The 14,726-nt window shown below is 44.4% G+C and overlaps 1 long non-coding RNA gene across 1 annotated transcript; it reads left to right on the plus strand.

The window, feature by feature from the left end:
• The first annotated feature begins 2,382 nt into the window (after positions 1-2,382).
• Positions 2,383-13,681, plus strand: LOC142075487 (uncharacterized). Its single transcript, XR_012670898.1, has 4 exons — positions 2,383-5,778; positions 8,948-9,037; positions 9,767-9,840; positions 12,476-13,681. It is a non-coding gene; the product is annotated as an uncharacterized LOC142075487 (long non-coding RNA).
• The last annotated feature ends 1,045 nt before the right edge of the window (positions 13,682-14,726 follow it).

Here is a 14,726-nt window from a genome sequence, read left to right on the forward strand (position 1 = left end):
GTCCTGTTACCAACATCTTGGCATGATGGAAGAAACACCAAACCACAAGAGGAAAGACTAAGGAACTTGCACAGATAGACGGGATAATTCTTTTTCCTCAGGTTCCTATAAGAAACACGTCCAAGGAAAGTGGGGAGGAGAGCAGAAGGGGAGCTGTCACAGTCATGCCTGCTGTAACTGGGTGCTCTGTCCACGAGACTGCTCATCTGGCATTTTGCTCACACACACTGACCTGGTATACCAGCTCTTTGCAAGAGACAGAGGCCTCTGACTGTGCATCCTTGCATGGTTTCAACAAATACCTCTTTGTCTGTGAGTGTGTCTGCATGTGATTGTCGGAGAGGTTGTTTACACTAAGACGCCCCCCTTAGTCAGCCCCCATGACACAACATTGTCACTCTGATGTAATACCATCTTGAGCCTTTATCTCCGAGAATAGAGGTGTCAAAAACATACCATCTATTTTCCTCATAGGCAGGGTGATGAATGGAGGAATGCTATTGTGAACATAGCATCATGTCCTCATTAGACCCTAATGCTTCAGGTCTTGCCGTTTTGCAAAGTGAATATTGATTTTGATTGTTTGTGGTTCTTTAATCAGCAAGTGGGTTTGATGTTTGCATTCATGGGTTATGTGAAGCAACAGAAAAATCTCAGCCTGCATGGAGGTGAAAGTGCACAAAAAGGTGTGTGCTGCAGGATCAGTGATTCTCTTCAAAGCCAGACCCACCGTGTGGCTGCCCAGCTGCTCTGAGACCGAGCACGGGGCCCCACATAAAAGCCCATAAATACAAGCAGGCTTTGGCAGCAGTTCTTGGGAGTGAGAAAAGGAAAATTCAGCAGCTTCTGCATTCCAGGCTCCACTAGCTTTTTTTGGTCATGTAAACCTGCCTAGATAGAGGAAAACGGGAAAAGTCTTTGGAGTGGTCCTACGGCTGGTCCCTGAAAGAAGGAACGCTTTTGGGGCAGACAGCTAGTCTTTCTGGGCTGATGAAAACATGGCAGTGTGCAAAGCCTCAGCTGGCAGATGATTGTCAGCACCAGGACTCAAGGAAGATGGTAGGCTAAGTGATGTCAGCTTGTTGTAGCTCACGGAAAACTGATAACTGGCTTTGAACTCTGCACCAGCCTCCTTCAGAAGGGGCAAAGGGCTGGGTTTTGGTGCAGAAGTGACTAAGTTGAATGACACAGCGATGCCTGATGATGAACTGAAAGATTTTGTCCACTGCAGGAGCCTTTGTGCAACTCAGATTTCCTCATCAGCTTGCCTCTCGTCTTGCCTCAGGTAGTCTCAGGATTCACTACGCTAAAAACCATCTTTCTAGTCCTGCTCCGTTCCCGCTGCACTTGACCCTTCTGTCAGTTTGCCAGGCTGCCAGGTGCCCACCAAGCTGCCCTATCACTCCCCCTCCCAACAGGACAGGGGGAGAAAATACTATGAAAAGCTCATGGGTTGAAATAAGGACAGGGAGATCACTCAGCAATTACTGTCACAGGCAAAACAGACTCGACTTGGGGAAATTAATTTAATTTATTGCAATTAAACAGAGTAGGATAATGAGAAATAAGAACAAATGTAAAAACACCTTCCCCCCACCCCTCCCCTCTTCCCGGGCTCAGCTTCACTCCCCGTTTCTATACCTCCTCCCCCCAAGCAGTGCAGGGGGACGGGGCATGGGGGTTACGGTCAGTTCATCACATGTTGTCTCTGCCGCTCCTTCCTCCTTGCTCTCTTCCCCGGCTCCAGCGAGGGGTCCCACCCATGGGGAACAGACCTCCACAAACTTCTCCAATATGGGTCCTTCCCACGGGCTGCAGTTTTTCGCGAACTGCTCCAGCATGTGTCTTTTCCACAGGATGCAGTCCTTCAGGAACAGACTGCTCCAGCGTGGGTCCCCTGTGGGACCACAGGTCCTGCCAGACCCTGCTTCTGCAAGGGCTCTCCATGGGGTCACAGCCTCCTTCAAGACATGTCCACCTGCTTGGGTGTGGGGTCCTTCAGAGGCTGTAGTGTGGATATCTGCTCCACTGTTAACCTCCATGGGCTGCAGGGGGACAGCCTGTTTCACCATGGTCTTCACCACGGGCTGCAGGGGAACCTCTGCTCCAGCGCCTGGAGCACCTCCTCCTCCTCCTTCCTCACTGACTTTTGTGTCTGCAGAGTTGTTTCTCTCACATGTTCTCACTCCACTCTCCCAGCTGCTGTTGCACAGTGGGCTTTTTTATCCTTTCTTAAACATGTTATCACAGAGGCATTACCACTGTTACTGATGGGCTCATCTTTGGCTAGCAATGGATCTATCTCAGAGTCAGCTGGAGCTGGCTCTGTCTGACATGGGGGCAGCTTCTGGCAGCTTCTCACAGAAGCCACCCCTGCAGTCCCCAAGCTATCAAAACCTCACCATGTAAACCCAATAGACCAGTACATCCCTGGTATTAATCTCTCCCTTATGCCTGAGAGCTTTTCTGAAAAATGTGGTGGGCAGACATTATCCTCTTTCACACAAGGTGGACTGGTGAGTGCTAAGCCTTATTTTCTTCAAAACTGCACAGAACAGGTGCTGTAAGATGTCTGCTACCCCCATTCATATTGGCTAACAGCTGACCTCCCTCTGAGAGTATACTGTGACTCCACCTAGCAAAGCAGTGTACAAGGGTTCGGAGGTCTCCCGGCATACTGCAAGTGGTGATGTGAGTCGCCGTGTAAGTCTGCAGTGTGCTGCTGCCCTTGGTCCTCTACGTGTGTCTCTGGGTGAAGGCGACACGAACAGTGAGAAGCACACTGGTGTGATGTATAGGTTTCTTGTTCCAAGTAAGAGAAAAATAGAAACACATGAATCTAGACAAAAATAATAAAACTCTGTATGCTTTTTACCCCCTTGACTTTGCTTTCTTGCCATTGCAGAACACTTTGCAGCTTCAGTGAGGGTTATCTCAGATGTCAAACTTAGGACAACCCCATTTCTCACTGAGCACTTGGCTGTCAGTCTTTAAAAGGTCTAAAGTCCTGAAAAATCTCATATGTGAAAAAAAAAAACCACCATAACATTGCTTATCCACTAGATCCTGAACACTCATTAAACTTCTCACTGCTACAAATCAGCTTAAAATGGTTGGCTTGGTTGAGCTGAGTCAATCCGGGACTCCCCCTGTGCTGTCATCTGCACTGTGAGCCCCTCTTCCTCCGGGCTCTGCCTTTCAGTGGAGCAGTCAGATTTTAGCAACCCGCTATGACCAGCTCTGTGATGACACTCTTGGAGCCCTCAGCTCACAGGAGAGGCAAAAAAGGCAGCAGAAAACAACGTCCCCTCTAAAGGGGGGAGTTGCTGTTTGACACAGTGCCGTATGTGCCATATTACTGTCTGCTGTACTCTGCTTCAGCTGAAACTGAAAATCCTAACTGGCGGTGCCCATGATTTTCTGCTGGCAACCCCACCTCCTGTTGTACCGTCTCCTCGCTTCTAGCTGCGAGCCTTACTCCTGGGCATTTTAGCACTAGTTCCAGCCAGAGCCCATGACATACCCATTTCCCACCAGGCACACTGAGAAGAAGCATTTTACCTGCCCCAAGTTAATTATCACCTCAGAAACACAAAAGCTCTTCTGCACGTCCCTTAAGACTGTCCCAAATCCCTGAAGACCAAACCAAAGAAGTAACTAGAGACTGTGCTTTTTTTCTCCCATCCCCAGAGCAAGAGAGTAACAAGTTCTAACAAATACATAACCAAGAAAAAAGCTACATATTTTCTGCTGCATTTGGCACTCAGAAATAAGCACTAGTTAGCACAAAAATATGGGGGAGGGAGAAGAAAGTGCGTAACTCAGACTATGATGTTATCCTCTTTCATCAAGTCTGGCTAAACTCTGGATCTCCTTGTCTTGCCTCCTCTTAGACCTGGCAAGCAGCTGGCCTGGCAATCACTGTTGAAAACCACTGTTGGTTTTGGACATTTTCCATCTCTGTTACTTCCCTATAAATAAATTCAAAGAGCTGTTGTATGCAATCACCTTTACTCTGGCTAGGTGGAAGAAAAGGCACTTCTGAACTAGGTGGGAAATACTCCGTTTTTGAAATATGCTGTTCAAGAAGATTGTACACAGGACAAAACAGTACATGCATAAGCATGCCTCGTTCTCAGGTCATGCTCCAGCCTGGTACTGGTTTTCAAAACATTCATTGGCTCTAAGCTGCTTGTGAGAGAGGTTACATGAGACGATATTAAGTAGTCAGACAGCACAACTAGCTTCCAGCCTTAGCTCAGGTCTTCCTGCAATGCTTTGTTCTCACATCCCTCTCCAACTTTCTTGCCCCAAAGCTGATTCTAGCAGTGTAGGACACACAGTACCAGAATGGCATGAACAGCCGAAAGCTTGAGGAGTGGGCACCATGTGGAGCACATCACATCCATAGTAGCCCCAAGGGCCACACGCTGCTCCAACACTGCCATTTCCCTTGGGAAGGCTCCAGTCCCTCTCCGCTTGAGGATGGCAGTGCGAACGAGCCTTTCCCACTCTGGGCCTCTGCACTTGCTTTGCCGTGCAGTGCTCCTCCACCAGGACAAGCTGGTTTCTGGAACCACATGTAATAGTTCCCTACCAACAGCGGGAAAAGAAACTTTCCCACCCCACAGCCCTGGCAATGTACACTTTGTAAACAGCAAAGCTCACAGGCATGCTTCTCCAAATTGTCACCTAGGATGAGAAACCAGCTCTGCAGACACAACAACTATTTTGAGAGCAGATGCGAGAGCTGCCTGCCCAATTTACAGGGCAATCACTGTTGCGATTCTTGATGAAGCCATTTACATTTAGGATACTCTGGTCAGCTACAAAGGGAATAGCTGCCCCATGCTTCATGCAGCTCTGCTGCCTTGGCCGTTTCCTGCACACTGAAAATGGTGGCATTGCCACCACTGGGTGGAATTGCTCCATCATCTACGCACCACCCAATTTTCCACTCCCTGTTAAACACTCTTTAGACCATTAAAAGGTGCCAGGCGCATTTATCACATAGATGAGGCCTCTGCTCCCTGCAGTAAAGAGAAAATAAAGACAGCACACTGTAAAATAAGAAGCAGAGCAACATACACTGCAGATATAGGGCATGAAAAATGTCACACATCCATGTAATCTACCTATAAAACTTGTTTTCTTGTGCCAGTCTGTAGCAAGGCAAACTTCAAGGTATCTGTGCAGCAACTGGTTTCTCCCCCAACCTCTTACTTGCTCCCACTGGTAAAACCACTACACTGGTAAAACCAGTCCAATCTTCCTCTCGAGCTGCATTGCACAAAACGTGACTGAAGAGGCTTGAATTAAGGCACCAGAACAGGAGCATTTTTAAAGCTCTGCTGAGGTCTGAATGGCAGCTCTGAGCTTGAGTCAGTGGCGTAAGAAGGAGCCTCTCTAGTCCCCTCTCCCTGCCCTTCAAGTCCCTGTGTGATGCCCGTGGCTAAAGCTCTGGCTAGGCTGCTGCTGGTGCTGCCTTACCCTCTTTATGTCTTGCCTGCCTGCTCTGATAGTCCCCTTACTTTTTCTTCTCCATGTGCTGCTCATGATGATTTTCCTTTCCCTTTCTTCGGCACTATTTTAGCCTTGTGTTGTGCTGCACCCTGTGGTGTGTGTCCCTCTTTCCTGTTCCTTTGTGCATGACCACAAAAGGATAGTGCAAAGCACATACTCTATTTTTTCAACCTTTGACACAGCAAAAAAAAAAAAAAAGTGGGGGAGGAATAATGAATGAGCATATGGACAACACATCTGGAACTACAATTACTGGTAAGCTATTCCATAAGTGTGATTACCCCTATATTCACAGATTCACACCACAGCTACCAGCAACTATATCCTCTAGGGTTTGATAATCAGATTCTCTAGAAGAGATGTCCCATGACTCTTGCTCATATAATGCAGGTTTTTCATGATAGCAATGAAGGAGGCAAAAGCTGCTCTATAGAGTTATAGAAGAGAAATATTTTAGCTACCAGTAGACTTTGATCTCTGGTGAAACATGTCCTGACCTCTGATGTTATTTTCATAGATCATTACTTCATTTGGGTAAACTTCTCTTGGGTCCCATCTGCTATAGGGGAGCTTCTTCGGGCTGGCAGGTCTCAGAAGTGGTGTGTATCAGGGTGGAAACTTATGGGTGCCTTGATCACCCATACTAAATCTACGAGTTTTTCTTCAGTGCTTGAGAAGTGGTTAGACACTTGAGGTAAGATGCAAGGAAGATGAAGTTTTAGTGTTAAGAGCTCCAATTCCACAACAGAGCACAGAGACTGACAAAGCTACAATAGCATTGTAGATGCTACTTTTGTACTTGAACTTCAAGCATTTGTGCAGAATATGGTATTTTCCTCAAACACCACAGATCTCTTCCGCAGGCAGTAGTGATAGCAATGTGCCTGTTACAAAACAAACTGCTAAGTATACAGTTGATTCTTTTCCTTAATTTTCTTTTTGTGGTTTTGATTCTTTAGGTAAGAGTTTTACTAGGGATGAGGAAACAGCACTCTAGCAGCACATCTCATAAGAACAAATAAATGAGGCACAATGCAGCAAGATCGCAGGGCACCTGTGAAGTCAGCTGTGAGGCTGAGGGTTGTGTGGAGCCTGATGACAGCTAAGAGAAAATAGGGACTGAATGCAGCCTGCAGCTACTAAAACCAAAAACTTCCAATGTTCACAGTACAAACAACATGTATATGTGGATTTAGACAACAGGTAATAACCAAGGGCAATATTCTAACATTTCTTTGTTCCTCTTGCCATCAGGGATAGTTAGGCTTCTCAAATTCCTTTTCTGTAGTTCATATATAGATGAACTGTTCATATACAAATAGTTTTGCTAATATGAGCCAGGATTGAGCAGTCTGGTGAAAAGTATACACTCATCGGCCAGTAGCTGATGAGACACTTCAGGTACCACGTGCCTGTGTTTGGTATTCCTCCATTTGGGCTTTCTGTCTCTCATGAGATGTTCACCCACTGTATCAGACTAAAATGAATCTGCCTATATAATATATATACATGCAAGCAAACAATTCCTACCAACAGGAACTCGGTTGCTGCAGTTTTTGACAACATGCTGGAGCACTCTTTCATTTCTTTTCCATGACTGTCAGCCTGACCTTGGTGCCGAGGTAGATTATGGAGCGGTTCATATTGAGTACGCTCACAAGGCATGTGTCGGACAACCAGGGGATCAGGCCCAGCCAGCATGGGTTCATGGAAGGCAGGTCCTGCTTGACCAACCTGATCTCCTTCTATGACCAGGTGACCCGCCTTGTGGATGAGGGAAAGGCTGTGGATGTGGTCTACCTGGACTTCAGTAAAGCCTTTGACACTGTCTCCCACAGCATTCTCCTAGAGAAGCTGGCGGCTCAAGGCTTAGACAGGTACACTCTTCGCTGGGTAAAAAACTGGCTGGACGGCCGAGCCCAGAGAGTTGTGGTGAACGGAGTTAAATCCAGTTGGTGGCTGGTCACGAGCAGTGTTCCCCAGGGCTCAGTACTGGGGCTGGTCCTGTTCAATATCTTTATCAATGATCTGGATGAGGGGATTGAGTGCTCCCTCAGTAAGGTTGCAGACGACACCAAGTTGGGCGGGAGTGTTGATCTGCTGGAGGGTAGGAAGGCTCTGCAGAGGGACCTGGACAGGCTGGATCGATGGGCCGAGGCCAACTGTATGAGGTTCAACAGGGCCAAGTGCCGGGTCCTGCACTTTGGCCACAACAACCCCATGCAACGCTACAGGCTTGGGGAAGAGTGGCTGGAAAGCTGCCCAGAGGAAAAGGACCTGGGGGTGTGGGTTGACAGCTGGCTGAACATGAGCTGGTAGTGTGCCCAGGTGGCCCAGAAGGCCAACGGCATCCTGGCCTGTATCAGAAATAGTGTGGCCAGCAGGAGCAGGGAGGTGATCGTGCCCCTGTACTCGGCACTGGTGAGGCCACACCTCGAATCCTGTGTTCAGTTTTGGGCCCCTCACTACAAGAAAGACGTGGAGGTATTGGAGCGTGTCCAGAGAAGGGTAACGAAGCTGGTGAAGGGTCTGGAGAACAAGTCTTATGAGGAGCGGCTGAGGGAACTGGGACTGTTTAGTGTGGAGAAGAGGGGGCTGACGGGAGACCTCATCGTGCTCTACAACTACCTGAAAGGAGGTTGTAGTGAGGTGGGTGTTGGTCTCTTCTGCCAAGTAACAAGCGATAGGACGAGAGGAAATGGCTTCAAGTTGCACCAAGGGAGGTTTAGACTGGACATGAGGAAAAACTTTTTTCCTGAAAGAGTGGTCAGGCCTTGGAACAGGCTGCCCAGGGAAGTGGTTGAGTCACCATCCCTGGAAGTATTTAAAAGACGTGTAGATGAGGTGCTTAGGGACATGGTGTAGTGAGCATGGCGGTGTTGGGTTGATGGTTGGACTCGATGATCTTAGAGGTCTTTTCCAACCTTAATGATTCTATGATTCTATGACTCACAGCAGTAAATGCAGTAAGAAACAGATGCGTGTGATCTGCATACACCCTGGAGTGGTTAGCTGCCAGTGCTACCGTATACCCGTGGATCCTAATTTTAGACAATTCTGAAAGGGTTGCACACCTTTTGTGATGTTTTTGGACAGAGTGGCAAGAATATGCTGACAGAAAAGTCTTTAATAGTGTCAAAAGAGAAGCCAGAGGGATGGAAAAATACGTGCCTCCCAAGAATGAGAGAAGTGGAGTTTTGGTTTGGTTTGGTTTTTCCTTTCCTTGGTTGTTTTTCTTTTTTACTTACATTTTCAATACCTGTGCTAACAAAAAATCTATAAAGCTTATTATCAGTCTTGCCGAATTAAGAAAATCACTGCCACATGCAATCATGAACACTATAATGTTGGCTCTAAAATGAGAGCAGATTGAGAAGGGACAGTTATTTTGAAGTGAAACTTGGAGGCTGTTTTTTGTTGACAGTTTTCGGGACTGTGGAGGAAGAAGAGAAGGGCAAAGACTAAGAGACGAACAGAGGTTGTATCTGGCCAGCTAAGCACAACTCCAAGCCAGGTCAGGTCATTCTAACCTTTTCTGTGTTTTTCCACTCTTCCTTGCCATTTAAAAGCAAGCCCAAAATACAAGACCTTAGTGTCACAAGCTAATAATGGGGTTGGTACACGTCTGAAGTCTCTGCTCCTGTATAAATCTTCCTTAACTGCTCAAGCCAACTAAACTTTCAAACACTGCCAGAAAAGTAGGCTGCAATCCTGACTTACAAGCATGCATTTGCTCAAGGACAGACGACGCATGGGACAGAGAAGTGTATTAGCAGCAATCTTCAGACTACTTCTGCAATGTCATGCTTGTTAAATAATTAATATACTTAAAAATTACTCTCAAGGGATGACAAGGGCTTCAGGACATCTACAAAATCATTCATGTAGTACCCTGGACTATTTTTTTGTATTACAGTTATGCTTAGAGGCTCCAGCTGAGACTGCGGACTCCTTTCAGTCAATAGGCTCTGCATAGTCAGAGTAGTCACTGTAAACTCTCCAGGGAAATCTGAACCAACAAAGCAAGAGATGAAATATTACTTTCAGGTGTCAGACCAAAAATACAAAAAAACCCCCTTTTTTTCCCAAAAAAATCTTGAGTGCCTTCAAGTTGTGGCAGAATCTCCTGTGAAGGAGGCAACAGGCCAAACTAAGAAGTATTTCTGTAGAAATAGTTTGTAATTTCCTTTCATCAGCCCTTAAAACATGTCACGTTTTATCCTCCCTTTCTATTCTATCACAGAATATAACTGACGCCCACACTGAACAAGAACTGCTGGATAAATAAGTTTTACATCACCATAGGTTTTTCTCTAGGTAAGAGGTGTGCCAGTCCAAGCTTTAAATTGGCATTAATCTAGTTCTTTTTTTTCCATAAACCAACTCACAGTAATGAAATAAATACAAGGCAGAGGACTTAGTACATTGTAGGTGGCATATGATGTAATTAAAAAGCTAGTTTAAAGGAAAACCGCAATGGTTTATCTGTCATTCCTCCTAGAAATAGCTCTTGGGGAACTTTTCCAATGAAGAAATATTTCTTAGAAGAAAGCTACTGAAAGAGTAGGAATTAGATGAGAGAATCTCCATTCCAAGGTGCTTTCTCATATTAAAATAGCCTGCCTTCTTCAGAAGCGTATCTATCATCTGCTCATATCTGGTAGACCTGGAGTACAAAAGATGCTTCATGCATTTATTCCACACAGAATTTCCTTATGTTTTCTTTCCTTATGTTGCCACACAATGGTGTTAGGATATCTTCATAGCAAACAAACCAAATCTACTTTATCTTCCTCTTCCCTGTCCCATTACTACATCAGGAGTTCCAGTGTGTCACCTTCCTCTTGGTCAGAGCCACCAGAAGCAATTCTGTCCTTCCGAAATTCCTTTGCTAAAAGAAAAAGTGATTTTTGCCTAGCTCAGATAGGACCATCCGTGAAGAATTGGTACCAGTAAGGAGTTTCTGCTATAAGGAGACTAGATGAGGGTAACTGTGGCATTTCATGTCAAGTCTTAAGGCTGAAGAACGGCTCAACAAACAGTCATATGTAGATTTTACTCAAATAATGGAGAATATGTACTGAAAGGCAGAAAAACATTCACTTAATAAAGGTTTTATTTATTTTGCTCCTTAAGTCAGCTGTCCTGTTGACTAGCAAATTTGTCACTGGCTGGAGCAAGCCTGTCTAATGCTGAACCTCCTAGTCAGCAAAACAATGCTACTGCAAACAATAGATTTAATTACTCCCATGTATGCAAAGAGATAGTTTCCGTGCATGTAAAAAATGCTTGATGAAAGTACATGAAGTAGGTTGCTGAAACACAAGCTTCTCCATATGTTCAAATATATGCCAGATTATACACAAATCCATGTGGAAATGCACACATTTCAAATTTGTGAGGGAAATTTTTAACAACTAGTGAGGGAGAAGAGGTCATGAGGGCCATCACAGTTTATTCCAAAGCATTGTATTAGGTAATTCACAAAGAATTACATATTAAATATGCCAGATTTCTTCCAAATTTCTAAGATTAAAGAGAAAAAAGCAAGCTTAAAAAACCCTCTTTCTCTAATTTTATTAGATATAATTCAGAAACTATTGAAAAATTTGCATTTTACCAACATCAAGAAAGATGCTGCAAGTCTTGAGATACATTAAGTTACTAGATTTCCTGCATTATTGGCAAGAAACAGCCCTGTGGCATTTGGTGAAGACAGAGTTCCTGAGGAACCAGCTGTCTGGGTGTCTAGTTCCTACGTGGCAACAGAATAATAAAAAGGATATGGGTCAGAGAACCTAAGCAATAATGGCATTATTTATCTTGATGGAGGAAGATATCAACATTCTGGGTTAAAATCTTGCACAACACGTGAAGGAACAGTGATGTTTTCCCCCCAAAATGTCGTCTTGTTGTGAATTCCAGCAGCACTGTTAAAAATTGAGCATTTATTTTCAGCATGAAAAATAAAAATGGGGATATTAAATATGTTTTACCCCAACCGCAATTCACTCTTGTCACCCAGCATATACTGTCTTCCAAGAATTGAGAGACGATTTTTGACAGTAAATTTTTTGAGTAACCCTGAACAGAGGTTTCTGACAGTGAAGGCGGCAGATCCTTTTTTCTGTACACAGAACTTATCAGAGAAAATCTCATTCAACAGAATTAAATCTGTTTTCCTTTTTGCTAACCAAATATGACACAACATCTAAGAATTAGCAGAAACTGCTGATTTAATGAAACATTAAGGAGGGGACGGGGAACAGCTTTACTCCAAAACAGTGGAAAGCTACACAGCAAGGTCAGCAGGTAGCAAGAATTACACCTTCCTCCATGTTCAATTTGAAAATTATTCAAATTTTCAAATTCAATTATTCAAGTTATTGAAAAATAAGGTATGTCATAGCGTGGAACATGCACTGGAAACATTTTCCCATGTGGTTACTGCTCTGAAGCATAGAAGTGCTACAGACAGAAAATTGGGTAAGACTTTAAAGGAAGTGTAAATGCAGATTTAAAAAGCATCTGACTTAAAGCATCAGTTTGTCTTTGCATGCACCACAGGAGTTTTTTTCATTGTTTGCACTTCTTGATTAAAGAATTTGGCCTAGCATGAGGCAAGAAGCTTTGAGAAGCAAAGAGAACTTTGCATCTCAACATGAATGTGTTTAGTCCCCAAACAATTTATGGTATCTGCCTCATGTTTTTAAAGACAACCAAAGTTAGTAACTCATACGGAATGAGGAAGATAAATTTAAAGAAAAAGGCTTAAAGTATATTTTTAAAGTTTTGAAAAAGAACATCCTAGAAGCTTGTAAAAGCAATTAAAATATGTTTCTTTAATGGAAGAGAGACAAAAATTTGGAAGCATTACTGTGTTCTGTGGTATAGCAAGAGCACAAAATGTGGACTGGATATTAGTCACACACTGTCCTTTTTTTGCCTAAAGCTACCACTGAGGGCCTGCCTGGACCATCATTACATATGCCTTTCCAAGAGCATACATGTTTCAATCATTCCACTAAAGATTGAACCACCAGCAGCACCAGAGGAAGACTCTTGCCAAGGAACAGCTGGAGAAGATGTGCCAGAAACAATGAATTACGTGCTGCGACAGCTATAGGTGCAACAAATCACTGTGCAGAAGGAACCTGTCAGTTTGCATGCGGTAACAGTTGCAGCAGCAGGAGGAAAGCATCAGAATGAGATGTCTGCCCAAGCAAACACCTTTCCTTTTGGTTCTCTCTTTTGATATAGATCACTGTCTTCATGGCTTCTGAGCATCTCTGTAACTCAAATGCCCTGTCCTAAATCATTCTGAGGAGCAAACCTCCTATAACTGCAGTTTGCTGGCTCCAGGCAGAAGAGTGATAAAAGCGACAAAAAGTATTGTTATGCTGTTTAGAATTACACAATCACAAGCCCCAGGGGTCTTTGCTTTAGAAGTTTCCTGTTGGCAGTAAATCTCAAAATACTAAACAGTAACAGCACTCTGCTGACACAGGAATTGAAACAATTTGGGGATGCTTCTCTGAGCCCTTTGACTTACTGACCTCAACATACTTCTGTCTTACAAATACAAACCTGTGAGACATCACTCTAGTTTTCCTGGATCGTCAAACCAGTCACAGATTTCCAATTAACCTGCTGACCTAGCACTTGCAGATAGGATTGAATTGCTGATCAGATAAAGGCTTTGTCCAGGACAGCAAAGAGTTATCTTGTGGAACCACATATAAGTGTTAGTGCTAACACTGCAGTCATTCCTTGAAAAGATAAAAAGGCTCTGGGCAGCACTGTGAGTTAGGAAGGTTTGTTATCTAGCTTCTGTATCTTAAAGTGCACATTCTGGATTATTTTTGTGGTACTGCCACACAGCAAGATAGCTTGTTTCCTGCCAACAAATGTGGAGTAAGCACTATTCTACCCAAAAGACTCAAACACCCGCAAAATGAATTGACTACCCGCAAAATTGAATTTGACAATTGACAAATTGAAACCACTTAGCCGGTGTCGTGGTTTAACCCGGCAGGCAGCTAAACACCACACAGCCGTTTGCTCACTCCCCTCCCCAGTGGGATGGGGGAGAGAATCGGGGAGGTGGGGGGAGGTAAGATTTGTGAGTTGAAATAAAGACAGTTTAACAGGACAGAAAAGGAAGGGAAAATAGTAATAATAATAATGATGATGATGATGATGATGATGATGATGATGATAAAAGAATATACAAATCAAGTGATGCACAATGCAGTTGCTTACCACCCGCCAACTGATGCCCAGCCAGTTCCCGAGCAGCAGCCCCCCGGCCAGCTTTCCCCTAGTTTATATACTGAGCATGACATCATATGGTATGGAATATTCCTTTGGCCAGTTTGGGTCAGGTGTCCTAGCTGTGCCCCTTCCCAGCTTCTAGTGCATCTGCAGCCTTCTCAGTCAGTAGAGCATGAGAAGCTGAAAAGTCCTTGACTTAGTGTAAGCACTACTTAGCAACAACTAAAACATCAGTGTGTTACCAACATTCTTCTCATCCTAAATTCAAAACACAGCACTCTACCAGCTACTAGGAAGAAAATTAACTCTACCCCAGCTGAAACCAGGACAGTATCCACCCCTTATTCTATACCATCTACGTCATACCCAAGTCCCACACTTTCCAATACATTCCAATTAATCACCACCACTTTTCATGTCTTTTGATATATACACACAAATCTCATTCCCTATAAAACGTTTGTTATGTTCATTTAGTCCATGACTTTGGGCTCCATCTCCATAACAGTCCTTCACGGCAGAAGAGATGGTGTGTGGTGTTGGATTGTTGCATGCTGAAGCCAGTTCTGGTTCCATTATCACTGCGCTTTGCTTGGTTTTCATCAAAGTTATATACCCACTCAATGCCGTGCTCTTTGGCCCAGGTATCTATGAGGTTGTTTTGGAAATGAGTCCCATTGTTTGACTGAATTCTTTCTGGGGTGCCATGTCGCCATAAGACTTGTTTTTCAAGGCCCAGGATGGTGTTCTGGGCAGTGGCATGGTGCATGGAATACGTTTCCAGCCATCCAGTGGTTGCTTCCACCATCGTGAAGCACATGGCGCTTGCCGTGGTGGGTTTGTGGGAGTGTGATATAATCAATCTGCTAGGCCTCCCCATATTTGTATTTCAACCATCATCCTCCATACCAGAGGGGCTTTACTCACTT

This window comes from Calonectris borealis, chromosome Z (assembly GCF_964195595.1).
Source record: "Calonectris borealis chromosome Z, bCalBor7.hap1.2, whole genome shotgun sequence".
In the NCBI taxonomy this organism is placed as follows: Eukaryota; Metazoa; Chordata; class Aves; order Procellariiformes; family Procellariidae; genus Calonectris; species Calonectris borealis.